This window comes from Balaenoptera physalus (assembly GCF_965194825.1).
Source record: "Balaenoptera physalus genome assembly, chromosome: 20".
NCBI lineage: Eukaryota > Metazoa > Chordata > Mammalia > Artiodactyla > Balaenopteridae > Balaenoptera > Balaenoptera physalus.
In genome coordinates this window covers 62,604,516-62,619,081 of record NC_138901.1, presented here as the reverse complement: position 1 = coordinate 62,619,081, position 14,566 = coordinate 62,604,516, and the positions used below count along the sequence as shown (strand labels likewise).

General features: G+C 47.1%; 1 pseudogene across 1 annotated transcript; it reads left to right on the top strand.

Annotated features, from left to right (window-relative positions):
• The first annotated feature begins 36 nt into the window (after window positions 1–36).
• On the top strand, window positions 37–5,423 carry LOC309650216 (ferritin light chain pseudogene; annotated as a pseudogene). The gene has a single exon. The product of its transcript is annotated as a ferritin light chain pseudogene (transcript).
• The last annotated feature ends 9,143 nt before the right edge of the window (window positions 5,424–14,566 follow it).

Here is a 14,566-nt window from a genome sequence, read left to right as displayed (position 1 = left end):
ACCTCCTCCGCCCATTGCTGGGGCTTGCTTGTTAGCCGCAGAGGTTCTGAGGGAACTTTAAAGTTTCCTTGGGCAGAGTCAGGTCTGGTAGACGACTGGGAGGAAGGTCGGGGAGCTACAGCATCTGGGGAAAGGGAATGCGGATTGGGCGGGGGACGGTTGGAGCCCCGCGCTAATCAACCAGAGAAAACCTGGTGGCAGAGTTCACGGAGGAAGGATGGACAGGGAAGATGTGGGTCTTAAGGCAGAAAGACCCGAAGTGCTGGTTTGGGCTTTACTGCTCATAACCATTCACTCTTAAAGGCTCCGAGTCTCTCCGCAGGAATCTGATTCTGAGACTCTCAGATCGGAAAAAAGAACAACATCCAGCGTCATGTTGTTTATGAAAGACTCACAGCCTACATAAAATGCTTGAAAATAAAAGGACAGAAAAACATTCAGGGGGTCCCATTATCTAATGCTGTGTTGGCAAACCAACATTAGATAATGTTGGCAAAACTCTTTAATGGAGTTAAAGAACAAGCATTTTATTATGCTCCTGGATTCTGTGGGTCAGTTATCTGGAAGGGGAACAGTGGGTGTGGCTTTTCTCTGCTCCACTGTGTCTGGAACCTCAGTTGAGATGATTTGATGGCAGGGAGGGTCCATTTCCAAGATGTTTTCTTTACTCACATGCCTCCTCTTCTGGCTGAGATGGCTCAAAGATGAGCTCAGCTTGGATATGGCCAGAGTGCCTATATGTGGCCTTTTCGGCATGAAGGACTCAGCCGGCAGCTGAGATGGCGGCTCTGGGCTTCAAGGGCAGGTGTTCTAGTGAACAAGAGAGAAGCTCCAAAGCTGACTATGATGTAACCTCGGAAGTCACAAAGCATCACTTCCATTGTACTATTGGTCAAAGCAGTCATATGTCTGTGCAGAATCAAGTGGAGTCTGATGTAGACCCCATCTCATGATGGGTGGAGTGTCAGAGAGTCTTAATATTACCACACCAGGCAAATCTGAACAACAAGAAAGTTGGGTAGTTTGATGATCTTTGATGTGTCAACTTGGCAAGGCTAAGTCTCCCACTGTTGAATCAAACCCTAACCTAGGTGGTGTTGTAAAGGTATTTTGTAGGTGTGGCTAAAGCCCATAAACTCAGATGAATTAAGTAAAGGAGATTATCTGAAATAAGTTGGGTGGGTCTGAATGAATCAGTTGAAAGGCCTTCAAAGCAGAATTGAGGCTTCCTAGATGAAGAAGAAACTCTGGACAAAGCGTCTGGCCTGCCCTTCCTGACAGACTGCCCTACAGATTTTGAACTTGCCTAATCAGCCTCCACAATCGAGTAAGCCAATTCCTTGCAAAAAAAAAAAAAAAAAAAAACCTCCTAGTATGTATGACCTACTGGTTCTGCTTCTCTGGCTGAACCCTGTCTGATGCAAGTCATAAGCCTAATGTCTGACAAAATAGAATCTTAAAAAATCATTAGGAAAAGATAAGCATGACATCTACTTATAAAAGTTATAAAACTTGACAGAGAAGATATATCTATCATAAATATATATCTCTAAAAATAATGCCTCAAAAGATGCCAAGCAATAACTGATATAACTGCAGAGAGCAAAATAGAAATCAACAGCTGAACCTGGAAACTTTAGTACACCCGAGAGGGCACACTGTGATGGGCTGCCAGGGTCCCCCTTCAGGGCTGGGGCACCCATTCCTCCAGCTGCCAGTGTGGGAATACCTCCCTGGGAATTGTCCTGGCTGAAGGGAGCTGCCTCTCTCAGGTCACACGTTCTCCCCAGGGGCAGTCCACTTCCAGTGGTACTCGCTGCAGGGGTTCAAAGACCTTGCCCCCTTGCCTCAGCTTGCAATCTCTCAAAGGGCCATCCTAGTTTGAGTTCCCTGTAGGATCAAATGAGGCCTCTGTTGCAATTGTACAGCAGTTCAACTCTTTCCTCTGCCCACTCTTCCCTCCAGGTATCACTTTTTAATAGGTGTTTTTCTAGAGAACACGATCCAATAACACCTCTGCACGCAATTTCCATCTCAGAGTCTGCTTCCATGGAATCTTACCCTATGACAAGTGGTACCAGTTGTGGTCCTAGGAAGGCAGACTCTAAGATGGGATTTGCGTGAGACATCACCTGTCCGCTTGCTGGCAATGAGGACCCTATCACTTGTGATTGATAGACTACTGATAGCACATGTCAGGCTGTAGTGGCACAATCATTAAAACTGTCCCTGGTGTTGAACCAGGATGGGATATTGATGGGAGGGAACCGCTGGTGGGTGCTGCATCTTAGATCTTTAGGAGTTTGGGGGAGGTAGCAATTTTCCAGACTGTGGAATTGAGTGGCTATCACTGGGAGCCATCGACAAGGACAGGCGGGGGGTGGTTAATCACCAAGTAAAGGGAAAGTGTGAAGATCAGAGGGCTTCTTGAAGCCTGTTGGCAAAAATGTAAGAGTAGCATAACTTCAGATAAGCTGAATTCTCAATCCCAGAAAGTTTGCTATGTCAAGGTCAGGACCTTGTTTGGAAAGGAGGAAACCCTGAGACTTGGGATGGGGACATTCAGGTTGATGTGGGCAAACACCTTTAAACACCAGTCCCTCTGGGCCTGCAAATGTGACCCACGCCTCCCAGTCTTGTTTGAAGATGATGCAGACAAGGCCTCTACTTTGTGATAAAACTGGTGCCCCTTTCACAGTCTACTCTTTCCTCCCCTCCTGATAACTAGACCAATAACTAGGGTCAAGTCTCTACAAAACCCGACCAGGGAAACGCTGGGTTTGATAAGGGAGGAAGATTCAGTTGCTGTGGGCCTGGCCAATCTGTGTCTGTAGGAACCAGGAGAGTACGGGTCTGGATCCCGAGGATGCTGGACCACAGAGTGTAGAACATATAGCTGAGTGCTGGAGAGTTTATTGGAAAGGAGCACACTTCTGTGATGAGTGTTTACACGCTCTGCTGAGGATGCCAGGAGGTGGTGCTAACACACTGCAAGAAGGGCTTTTGGCGGCTTGGAGAAATAGATGGCTCTTTGCTGAGCAGAGATGCCAGAATTGCTAGGCTCAGAGAAGTGGGCAATCCAGAGCAGGCAGAGGATGTAGGGCTGGAAAATGTACCAGCTCTGCTTCTTTGGAAGGCCGGGAAGACCCTCCGTTTAGATACAGAATGTGCTGGTGGGAGGGATCACCAGCATCACTGAGAAGCTCTGGGGGGGCCGACGGTAGGGGTTCATTGCAGAACTCGGCTCACTGAACCTCGGAGACAAGTCGTCCTCAGTGAGCAGTAAGGCCAGAGTGGAAGGGGGGTGGGAGAGGGGAGGGAGCTCTTTACCTTCCGAGAGCGATGAGGACAATTAACAGAACAAGGCGTCTCGGCAGGCTGGTGCTCAGTCTATACAGTCCAGTGGGATAAAGGCTTGGATGATCCGGAGGTTGAGGTTAACCTTTACCTTTACTGACCAAGACAGAGGAAAACCACAATGTAATCAAATTAGAATGGAAAGTGGAGACATTGCTGAGGACTTTACATAAATGAAAAGTATTATAAGAGAGTGCTATGAACAATGTACGCCCACAAATTTAGGTAATTTAGATGAAACTGAAAATTCAATTCCAGTGATTCAGCAGGCGGCCGGCCTCTGTGCGCTGCCCACCTCTGGCCACAAGAGGGCGCGCGAACACGCCCTTGCCGACCCTCCTGGAGCGCATGCGTGTTCCGGCCGCGGATGCAGCGTCTGGTCCACCAGGAGGAAAAAGATTAGAACGCGCTTCCGGGCTTCTTCTGCAGAAGCTTTCGTTTTCTAGAGTTCCCCTGTGTATTTCGTTCTTTACTTTCTCATGGTACCAGGACCTATTTTACAACAATAGCGCTCATTGAGGCGTTTGAACGTTGTACTCATAACGTGAGGGAGTATTTTATAAAATTCAGAGAAAGAAACGCAGACGGGGGTGAAGGGACGGACAGAATCTTGGTCCCTTCGAGCCCAATATGAGCTGGAAGTGGGAGGGGAAACAAGCGCTCCCCTGGACGTGCTTTTATTAATTTTTTAATGTTTCGGTTTCCCTGTAACGTTAAACCACTTGAAAACATTGAAAAATTGGAAAGTAGGGGTGTTAAACATCATGTTTAGTTTATACCAAAGGAAAACTTATATGTCTACTCTCCTGGCTTTACTGGAAGCAAGCTCATCAATAACATTTTAAAAATATGCTTCTTACCTTATCTCATTTTCACTTGAGATAATTGACATGTTTGGCAATTTCTCACGACCCAGTGACAATCTTAAATAATTGTTCATTAATTTCAGTTTTCTCTCTTGAAGGACCCCATCGTGACTGCAGTGGGCTGTTTATCCCCAAAGACTAATTAAGAAACTTTTCTTCATTATTCTGGGTAGACAGCCCACTTCGTAAAACATCTGTGTTAGATTTTTCAAATAAAGGAAAAAGAACCTTTCAAACAGTTTACTGCAAGCCGGGAGGCATACTTACTCAAGTCCCTTCGTAAAGAGTAACCCTGAGCTGTGCACTCGGCGGTCCCCGCAGATCTGTCTCTTGCTTCAACAGTGTTTGGATGGAACAGACACAGGGACGCCCCTTGCTCCAGCTTCCGACCACCCTCCAACATTTTTTCCAGTCGCAATCTTCAGAATCAGCCACTCAAGCTATCCTTGGCCACTGGGACCAGCCAACACCATTTTTTGAGCTTAACTCCTTATTACCGATCAACCATGAGCTCCCAGATTTGTCAGAATTATTCCATCGAGATGGAAGCCGCTGTCAACCGCCTGGTCAACCTGCATCTGCGGGCCTCCTACACATACCTCTCTCTGGGCTTCTATTTCGACCGCGATGAGGTGCCTCTGGAGGGCATAGGCCACTTTTTCCGCGAATTGGCCAAGGAGAAGTGCGAGGGCGCAGAGTGTGTCTAGAAAATGCAAAACCAGTGTGGCTGCCTCGCCCTCTTCCAGGACGTGCAGAAGCCATCTCGAGATGAGTGGGGTGAAACCCAGGACGCTATGGAAGCCACCATTCTCATGGAGAACCCAAACCAGGCCCTTATGGATCTACATGCCCTGGCTCCCACCCACGCAGATCTCCACCTCTGTGACTTCCTGGAGAGCCACTTCCTAGATGAGCAGGTGAAACTCTTCAAGAAGGTGGGCGACCACCTGACTAACCTCCATAGGCTGGCTGGTCCCCAGGCTGGGCTAAGCCAGTATCTCTTCCAAAGGCTCAGCCTCAAGCACCACTAGGAGGCTCTGGAGCCCAGCGGTCTTTGAGGAGCTCCTCTGGTGTCAGGGCTTCTGCCTGAAGCCTCTCTCTGCAGCCACTAGGCAGCTTTTTAACCACCCTGGAGCCCTCTCCCAAGCCTTGGACCAAAGGGAAACAATAAAGCTTTTTGCAGCAAAAAAAAAAAAAAAAGGAGTAACCCTGAGCCCAGCAGGTTGTGTGTGGGGCTGTTTTCACTGTTAGGACAGGGGGCACACTCCGCAGCTCCCAGGCGACAGGCCCAAAGAGCCAGTCTGGTGTCTGGTCACCACTGTGAGACAATTTTCTCTGTAGTAAATCCTTGGGCTTGTTTCCAGCATAACAATGATGCTCGTTGGACCAGAGAGCAATTTTTGTGGATTTTTCCCAGAAAAGAAAGTGGTGCTCTTCACAAAGTCTCCCAGCCTCTTGAAGGGTGGGGAGGTGTCTTTCCGGATTTAGTTTGTTAATCCAGCATTTCTCTTGTAGCCTTGTCATCTAAAAAATTATTTCCAATTCTCCTGAATATAGACAGAATGACTTGAATAAAAATTACAAAACAAAGCCCTTTACTAAATACTAAATAAGTTAGCCTTAAAAATTTCAAACACCCTGAAAAAAAATGTCAAAATCCCATACCTGTGTTTCAGGTGGGCAGTCTCCCTGTTAGTCTCAACTATGTCTTTCTGCAACATGGTTCTGAGCTGTGGAAGAAAAATACATCCATATCTGTCCTGGTTGACTCCGCAAAAAAAGAAAGACAAAATCTTATCCAGTTGCCACGATGTTTCTTCTCAAGTGTAGTGATCACAAGAAGACAACACATCAGAGAATATATGATCAGAGATTCCGAGGGCCATTGTCTGCATTTGGGAGTGAAGAATTCTGCAAAGCAGATTGAATGTTACCTGGTGTCAGAATGAGCGTTTCTCATCTGTCTTCGCCTATGTGTTCCTACTGCTTTCATCAGCTAAATCACAATATTGAATACAATTCTAGATATTCTGCCCATGTTCCCATTACCCTAACAACTAAACCCTAAGAGTAAGACTCTCATAAACCAAGGAAAATGAAACAAAACAGTGACGGAGTTACTACTGTATGTTAATTTTATTTAAATTTTATGATTATCCAGAGCTATTATATTGCTGAGTAACGATGGCCAAGCATGTAACTAATATTGCTGTTTAAAAATTTGCTAAATGGGGCTTCCCTGGTGGCGCAGTGGTTGGGAATCTGCCTGCTGATGCAGGGGACACGGGTTCGAGCCCTGGTCTGGGAGGATCCCACATGCCGCGGAGCAACTGGGCCCGTGAGCCACAACTACTGAGCTTGCGCATCTGGAGCCTGTGCTCCGCAACGAGAGGCCGTGATGGTGAGAGGCCCGCGCACCGCGATGAAGAGTGGCCCCCGCTCGCCGCAACTGGAGAAAGCCCTCGCACAGAAACGAGGACCCAACACAGCGAAAAATAAATAATAAATAAAAATTAAAAAGAAAAAATTTGCTAAATGATTTGACAGTTATACCTCAGTGAAGCTAGGGGGAAAAAAATTAAATTTAAAAACGTTGTTAAATGTACCATCAATGTGTTCTATGTTAGGGTGTAAAAAAATCATATATTTCAAATAACCATCTGGAAATGGATGAAGATCAAGGTGTTTTTCCACAAAGGACTTGCCCCCTTTTATACCCCTATGCGTCCTGAACATGGTCCCCATAGATGAGGTGAAGACTTGAATTAGCTTTTAGCCCGTTTAAGGCTAGTGTCAGTCTCCCTTACTTAGGACTCCTTAAGTGCCTCTTCCCATCCCAGCTGGTCTGCTGGAAAAAGAAGGCTGCAGGCTGCATGGGTCTGGCTACACCCATCAGCAGTCAGCAGATACTCTATCTTACCAACCATCTTGGGATGCTTCACCAGTCCTGAGGCCTGCGAAGCACCGCTCTCTACACCAGGCGGAGCCTCCAACTGGAGAGCCACTAGCAGTGGTTGGAGCTGGGCAAGGCCCGCCGCGAAACTCCAGGGCTGCCAGGACAGGACCCTTGCCCAGGTTCCTGAGGGCCAGGTGCAGGCTCCCTGGGATGCCCTCTCAAACCCCTTTCCCTTGAACATGACCCGGTCTACCTCTCTGACCTGCTTCCACACTGATCCCTTATACTGCTTAAGGAGGTGGGAGGTCCTGGGCTGTGGAGCTGGTGAGTCCAGTGGAGCCTGGGTCGTGGCCACCAGAGCCCACCTGGCTGCTTATTCTGGGTTCCCATCGGCCCTTCTTTTCTGAACTGGCCGCTGCCCCTTCTTCATGCTCCCCAACATCACTGCTATCAGATTCTGCAAAGCTTCCAGGACAACCTTGCCATCTACTCCCTCAAGGATGCCCTTCATTAGGGATGCCTGTGTGCATCTCCCTGCCTGGGCTTGGGGACAAGGGGTGTGAATGTCCACGCAGCTGGGAGTCACCCAGACTAGATGTGGAGGTGTCTTTACTGCATGGAATGTGCATGCGAGGAATTTAGGGATTTTCTTGAGGCCTTTGGAAAGGGTTGTGTCCCTAGAAAGTGCGAGGAGCTCCCGTGGAGCCAGCCCCCCACTCACAACTCACAGGAAAGGCCTGAGCCGGTGGTGAAGACGTCCAAGGTGCGTGCCTTCCTACCTATTCTGGGGAATTGGACTGGGATTTCCTCCCCTTCTCACCTGCGAGTCTCTGCCAAGCCACCGGCCCTCTCCAGGCCTCCTTAGGGAAGACTGGACCTCCTGCGGAGATGCTGACAGTTCAAAGCCCTGGTGGTCCACGGTCGGAAGCTCTGAGGCAGTGGATTATTGAGCCCGCGTGGCCGGGTCTGGAGGGGGGGCCGTGGGGAGAAGGAGGCTGCTGCAGGCTGAGGCTCTGAGGCAGGAGACAGATGGGCTCCAGGCTAGACATTTACAACTGGCCTCCTGTTCACACCTCCTGGAGTGAGAAGAAGATGGGCTCCAGCAGGACATTCATTACCAGCCCTCTGTTTACATTTCCTGAAGCAAGAGACAAACAGATGCCAGGACTACATATTTATGACCAGACTCCTGTCTATATTTCGAGATCTGCACCTCGATATAAAAACCAGCAATAGAAATAGGGTAAATAACCAGACAATGGACATTTTTATGGCAGGGACAGAGTGGGACTAAACCCTGTTAAAAGATCAAGAGATCATACATTTCTCATCCTTGGGGCAAGGGAAACAGTGCACATGTGCAGAAAGGTTCCTTGGGGGTCAAAAAGGAAGGGGCACCACCCCAAAATAGGTGATGCTAAGGTCGTCCCATAGGCCTCTGGGCGGTAATCCATCTTGGAAAAAAGTTGCGCACGCATGTTGGAGAGGGTCCTAGGGCAGGGCAGGCGTGGAAAAAGAAACCAGATAATTGGCCAGAGGTAAACAGAGACCCGGAAGAGCTGCTCTATAGAAGTGACTTAACCGCCTCTCTACTGCGCTCCTCCGCATTGGGGGGACGCCCACACCCTTTCTCTCCGGGTGTGCATCTCTGCCTTGCTTCTGTCTTAACTAAACAAATCATTTCTCTGTGAGCTCTCCCACTTGTTGTTGTGCTATGTCTCTAATAATAAACTTTGTACCTGTTTTTACAGTTTTGCCTCCGTGAGAAATGCGTTTTTCACTGGGGGCAAGAGCCAGGGGGTGTGGTGGCTGGGATTCCTGGCTTTCATCCAGGCTCCCCAGGTTCAGTTCCTGGGCAGGGAATTAAGATCTCCCTTCACGCCACCACTCACTGTTGCGTCTCCGAGATCAGCTCCACTTCCTTCAAGGGCGGAGAGAACTTAAGCACCGAGGTGCTTCAGCACCGAGGTCTGGACAGCGGCCTCTGTCCTGGCAGGAGGCGCCCTAAGAGAAACTGTCCACATCCCCCCCGACCAGAGCTTGAGTCTGGAGGCAGGGGGAGGGAGCCGGCCCTGGCGTGCTGACCGCACAGGGACAGACGGGAGACAGTTGGAGGCGGTGGACAAGTGAGGACCCTGGGAGAGCCGTCCCAGAGCAGTGTGGCAGGCAGGACCCCTGGGCAACCCCAATCCTGTGCGGATAAGAGGGCTGTCCCCACGCCCACCCCCATCCTTCCCTTCCATTGCTTAAGTGCAACAAATGTTAAAATGGGGGTTTCTGCTAAGAATCTAAGACAGCAGATATCAGATACCTGAAGTGAGCTGTGAGGCAGGCCACCAGGCAGAATTGGAAAAAAAAAAAAAAAAAAAAGTAGTGGCTGAGAAACTGTTAGGGGATTGTTAAGCCCCTCACCTATACTGAGAGTATCAAAGGGCTCCTAGAAAGGGTTGAAGAGGATTTCTGAAGTTTTGGAAAGAGCTTCACAGAGGAAAGATGGTGGGGAGATTGCTTGTCCCATAGTTCAAACATAGTGAGAGGTTTTAACAGGCCACCTGGACAGCTTGATATGTGTCCCCCTGGGGTTTGGGGACTCAGTGGCCTGATGTATATCTTGGCTCAAGAAACCTAAGGGGCAAGAGCTGGCCAGACTAGCTGTTCATGGTGAGTTGGAAGAGGTGTCTGCACACTTTTCAAAGCACAAAGTTGGGGACAAAAGATGCATGGATTCTTCCCATGGTCTAGAAATGATTCATGTGCATGGGGTGGGGGGTTGAGGGGAGTTCCTCTTAGCTGCTATCCACAGGGCTGCCTGGAGGGCTGATCACGTCTCCTAGAAGAGAGTCCTAAATGTTGCCCCAGTAGAGAGCAACCAGCTGAAATAGTATTTTCACCAGGGCTAAGTGCAATTCAGAAGGATCCTCAGCACTGAGGGAGTGTCTCAAAATTCCACCAGAGTTCCGGAGAGTAGGACGCCTGCTGACTACACTACTGACCTACTGACGTGGAGACGTTCCCTGCACCCTTGTTTATCCTTCCTCCCCTGCTCTGACTCAGATGGGGTCAGAGACACCCATTAGCAAGCCGTGGATGGAAACTAGAAGTGCAAGACGAGGAGAGAAGGGACGCCAACTTTAATTCATGTTCAGAAACTTGACTGTTACATACGATGCTTGTCATATTCACAGCCTGGGGGAGAGTTTCTTATCACAAAGTGACCAGAAAAGCCATGGAATTGCCCCTCACTCTCTTCACCCCCTTTTGCTCCCTCATCCATGAGAAGGAGAACTAGAAACTGAATATCTTTGCTAAACTGGCAACTACTGCCCCTGTGCCTTCAAGGCAGTCCAGTGGGGTAGAGTGTGCTACCATGTGAATATCAGGCATCATGGCATCATGGGAAGTGGGTGATGCTCATGTGACTGGCTAGAGCTTCAGGGGTGGGGAGTTAACGACTATTTTTTTTTCTGTTTTCTTTGTTAAATAAAATCTCCCCCTCTCCTTTCCCTCTGTTCCCTGTTTTTCTGCCACACCATGAGGCATTCCGGATCTTAGTTCCGCGACCAGGGATCAAAACAGTGTCCCCTGCAGTGGAAGCATGGAGTCTTAACCACTGGACCACAAGGGAAGTCTCTAACTACTTTTTTTTTTTTTCTTGGCCATGATCTGTTTCCCCTTCCTTTTTTTCTTTTTTTTATTAAATAAATGGATCAAAATTAAATAATTCAAGCCTTGCCTTCAAAATGAAAAATTTTTAGTATTGTTTAGCAAAAACAATAAACCCAAATTGTTTTAACCATCAAAACAAAAACAAAAACAAAAGAGAGAAACTGAATATCTTTTTAAGGGATGATAGGAAACAAAGTCATCGTATGATCTCAGCTCACCGTGTACATGTTCAGAACACCCTCTGAAACAAACAGCAGGTCCCATTTGCTTCCAATCCAAATTCCTTGGAGACCATGAAGTTGGCTCAGCCTCTGCAGGAGAGCATCTCTCGGGCCAGGGGCAGTGTCCCAGGGCCTACCTGGCTTGAGGTAAGGAAGCATCCTCAATGGGAGAGACAATGGGCCAAAAGAATTTATCAAATACTGTATCTGTGGCAAGTCTGTGCCGTCTTTAAGTTTTACCTTCCTTTTAAAATAAAGCAATACAGCCAGCTTGGTGTGAAGCAGGAATGTACAACTAGATTAATAGAACAGAATAATCTCTAGGAAATTTTAAAATTTAAAAATATCTGATGCATTGGTGCAGGTGGAATAAACCTTTGAAATTAAGTCTAAGGCAATTTTTCTTTTTCTTCCTCTTCATCCCTACTTTTTCTGTCTAAGAAGTGATACTTTACCCACAAAAAATACCCTTGCCCCGGTTTTTCTAAAAATGTATGCTGCCTTTGTTTTCTCAATGTTGAGGGGACAAGTGCTTATTCATCTGAAATAAATGAGCTGAGAGTTAAAACTGATGACTGAAAATCTGCTCTTATAATAAAGATGAGATTGTATGGTAAAATATTATCTGACAATTTTACAACCTTTTACAATTTGACTTATGAATACATGAAAAGAGAATTTTATCAATTCACATAAGAAACTTTAAGGACACCATTAAAACTTTAAAATTAATAAGGTTTGCTTAGAACAAATTCTTAGGCTAGAATATCTACAAACTAGATTGAATGTAAAATTCTTGAAAGAAGAAGAATCTAAGGGAATTCAGAGTATTTGTCTGGCATTAAATTAAAATGTTACTTTTAGGAGATTTAAGTGAATAGAAAGGTGTTGTTTTCTGCCTTAGCTAAGGAGGTAAGATCCACTTAAGACATGTAAGTTGAAACTCACGCTGAAATGTGGGATCTCTAGGGTTAAGTACTGCTTTCACTGGCTCACAGTAGCAAGGGAACCTCACAGGAGAGGAGAAAATGTCACTGCAACGAAGCCCTAGGGGCCACCTTCCTGAGCACTGGGAACGGGGTGGGCGCTGTGCCCCAGCCTGTCCTCCGGCCAGTGGATCCGAGAAGGCATCTGACCCACACCAGTGAACAGAGAGCAGGGCCAAGCGTTAGCACAGCCCCATCTGTTGCTTCACACTGAGTCTGAACAGATTTTAAAGGATCAGCAAGAGTAATTTCACAGTATGAGTAAGAGAGAAAAGCAAGTTGTTGTCGTTGTTTGTTTGTTTTTGTTTTTGTCTTTTTAATTTTGCAGAACTAGAAAAAGAGAGTAGTTCCTGACAGAAGAAAAGCATACCACTGAAAATGATGGAAAGTTTCAGGATTTTTAATTTTGTTTTCTTCAGAGAAACAGTAAGAGGCTTCCTCCAAGATGTGGCTTCTTTGAAATGAGGTGTGAAAAGCCTCATGGGGCAACTGACTGAGTTTAAAAGAGAGGAGAATAAGACAGGGGACACCCTGGAAACTGAAATGACAATATGGTAGGATCACAGGGCTCTCTTAAGTTGCAGAATATGGAATCCCAGATGGTGGACACGCCTGAGAAGACCACCCAAAGGGCAGAGAAAATATGAAAACAGGAAACGTTTTGAGAGAAGATTATAGATGCAGAGGATACAGAAGCATGATTATCCATCCATTGGTGGTAATTATCCACCGTATGGAAGGGTGAATGCATTCCTGGAAAAAGTCTAGAGCAAAAGGAACAGAAGCAATATTGAAAAATATACTTGAAAACTTCTCTAAACTGGCTGAAAAGTATTCTTTTATAATTATTTTAATTTCCTCTGGTCCTGTTCTTTGTAGCTTTAAGGATGTGAGCAATGCGATTTAATGTAAGCTTTTTGATCATAGGTTAGACAATCTCACAGGTTAAAAATAATTCATTGAATTCTAAGTTGCGTTTCTCTTATTATGAAAGAAGTTATTTTCATGTTTAAAAATAATTTACATTTCATTTTCCAATAACTGTTTCATCCTGTCTTCTACTGTGCTGTTGGTCTCTCTTTTAAAGTAGCTTTTTGGGTGACAAGGAGAAGTGGCATTGGCCGGTTGGCTTCGCGCTGCCCGGAGTTTCCCAAATCACCCCCGTCAGATACGAAAATGACGGAACAGAAATTCTAAGGCTCGTCCTCTGAAACTCGGTGCGGAGGAATAGGGAGCACGGAGGCCCTTATAGAGCCGTAGGATGAAATCCCAAGCGGCCCAAAGTCCCCAGTTAGTTTGGGGGGAAAAGGGGTAACTGTGACCCCGACGTGACTTGAACACGCAACCTTCTGATCTGGAGTCAGACGCGCTACCATTGCGCCACGAGGTCACAGAAGGCGCTTTACTTTTGAACCTTTAAGGCTCTTTCTTCCCGCGCATCCAGGTCGCTTCACCGTATAAATCTTTCGCTTTTCGAGTGAACTTCAGGTCAAACTGAAAAGGCGCGAGAGGCGAGCGGAGGGCGCGGCTGTGCGAGCCCCGGAACCCCCGCCACAACCTGGCTACGTCGGGTCGGGGCGGGGGAGCGGCTGCAAAACCCGAACCCGGGCCGGCGAAGCGGGGTGAGGGGGTGTGCAGGACCGAGTTCCCGCCGCCGGCATGGTTAAAGGGGGAAACCAAACCAGGACTCTGCGGGCACACCTGGGAGGTGACTTCGGAAGTTAGCAGAAAAATAGATGCTCATGTGTCCACCCCCGCCACCCCCCGACTCCCCCGCCCCCTAATAAAGCTCAGTTTTGAACATTCGAACATTATAGAAGAGTGTAAGAAAAATTAAAATCAATAATCCCACCACCCGCTGTAAAGCATTTTGATGTATTTCTTTCTAGATTTCCTTCCTCCCAGGTATACACAAGTGTCCATCTGTGTTTGCTAAAGCTTCTTTGCTGTAAAGTACAGCAGCTACAGAAAAAGGCACAAAACTAAGATATTTAATAGAAGGATCACAAACCCTTGCCACCACCAGACCTGCCAGCCCCCGCAGAGCCTAACATCTGCCTTCCGCCTCCACCTGCAGCCAACCCCGACGTCTACGGAAAGAGCTTCTTTGCTTTTGTTTAGAGTTTTATCACCCAAATGTGCATCAGTAAACACTGTAGTGGCGTTCCGACGTATATGTCACTTTTAATCCATCCCTTTCCCCTCACATCCTCCCCCGGCCCCAACAAAACGACGTTCTCAGCACCGGTTTCGGGAAGTTCGCGTTGTCAGTGGGTCTTGTTACTGCGGATGCTAACTTAAATCATTTAGTTAACACGCTTTCTGCCGTGGTCCTCCACTGTATGCTACCATTTCCCCCTTGGTAATTAATAAATATTCGGGGGTAAACGCTTTCAGGCTATGCAAATATCCTGTTTCTCGTCAACCCTGCACCCACTAATTTCAGCATCCATCCTGACTGCAACAACTATGACTGCAGTGTTTGCCTCAGGGTCATTTTCTTTTTCGCCTTTTCCATCTACATTTATCAACATAATCCTTCTATGAGAAAGAACTGGTTCTTCTCTTCCGTTT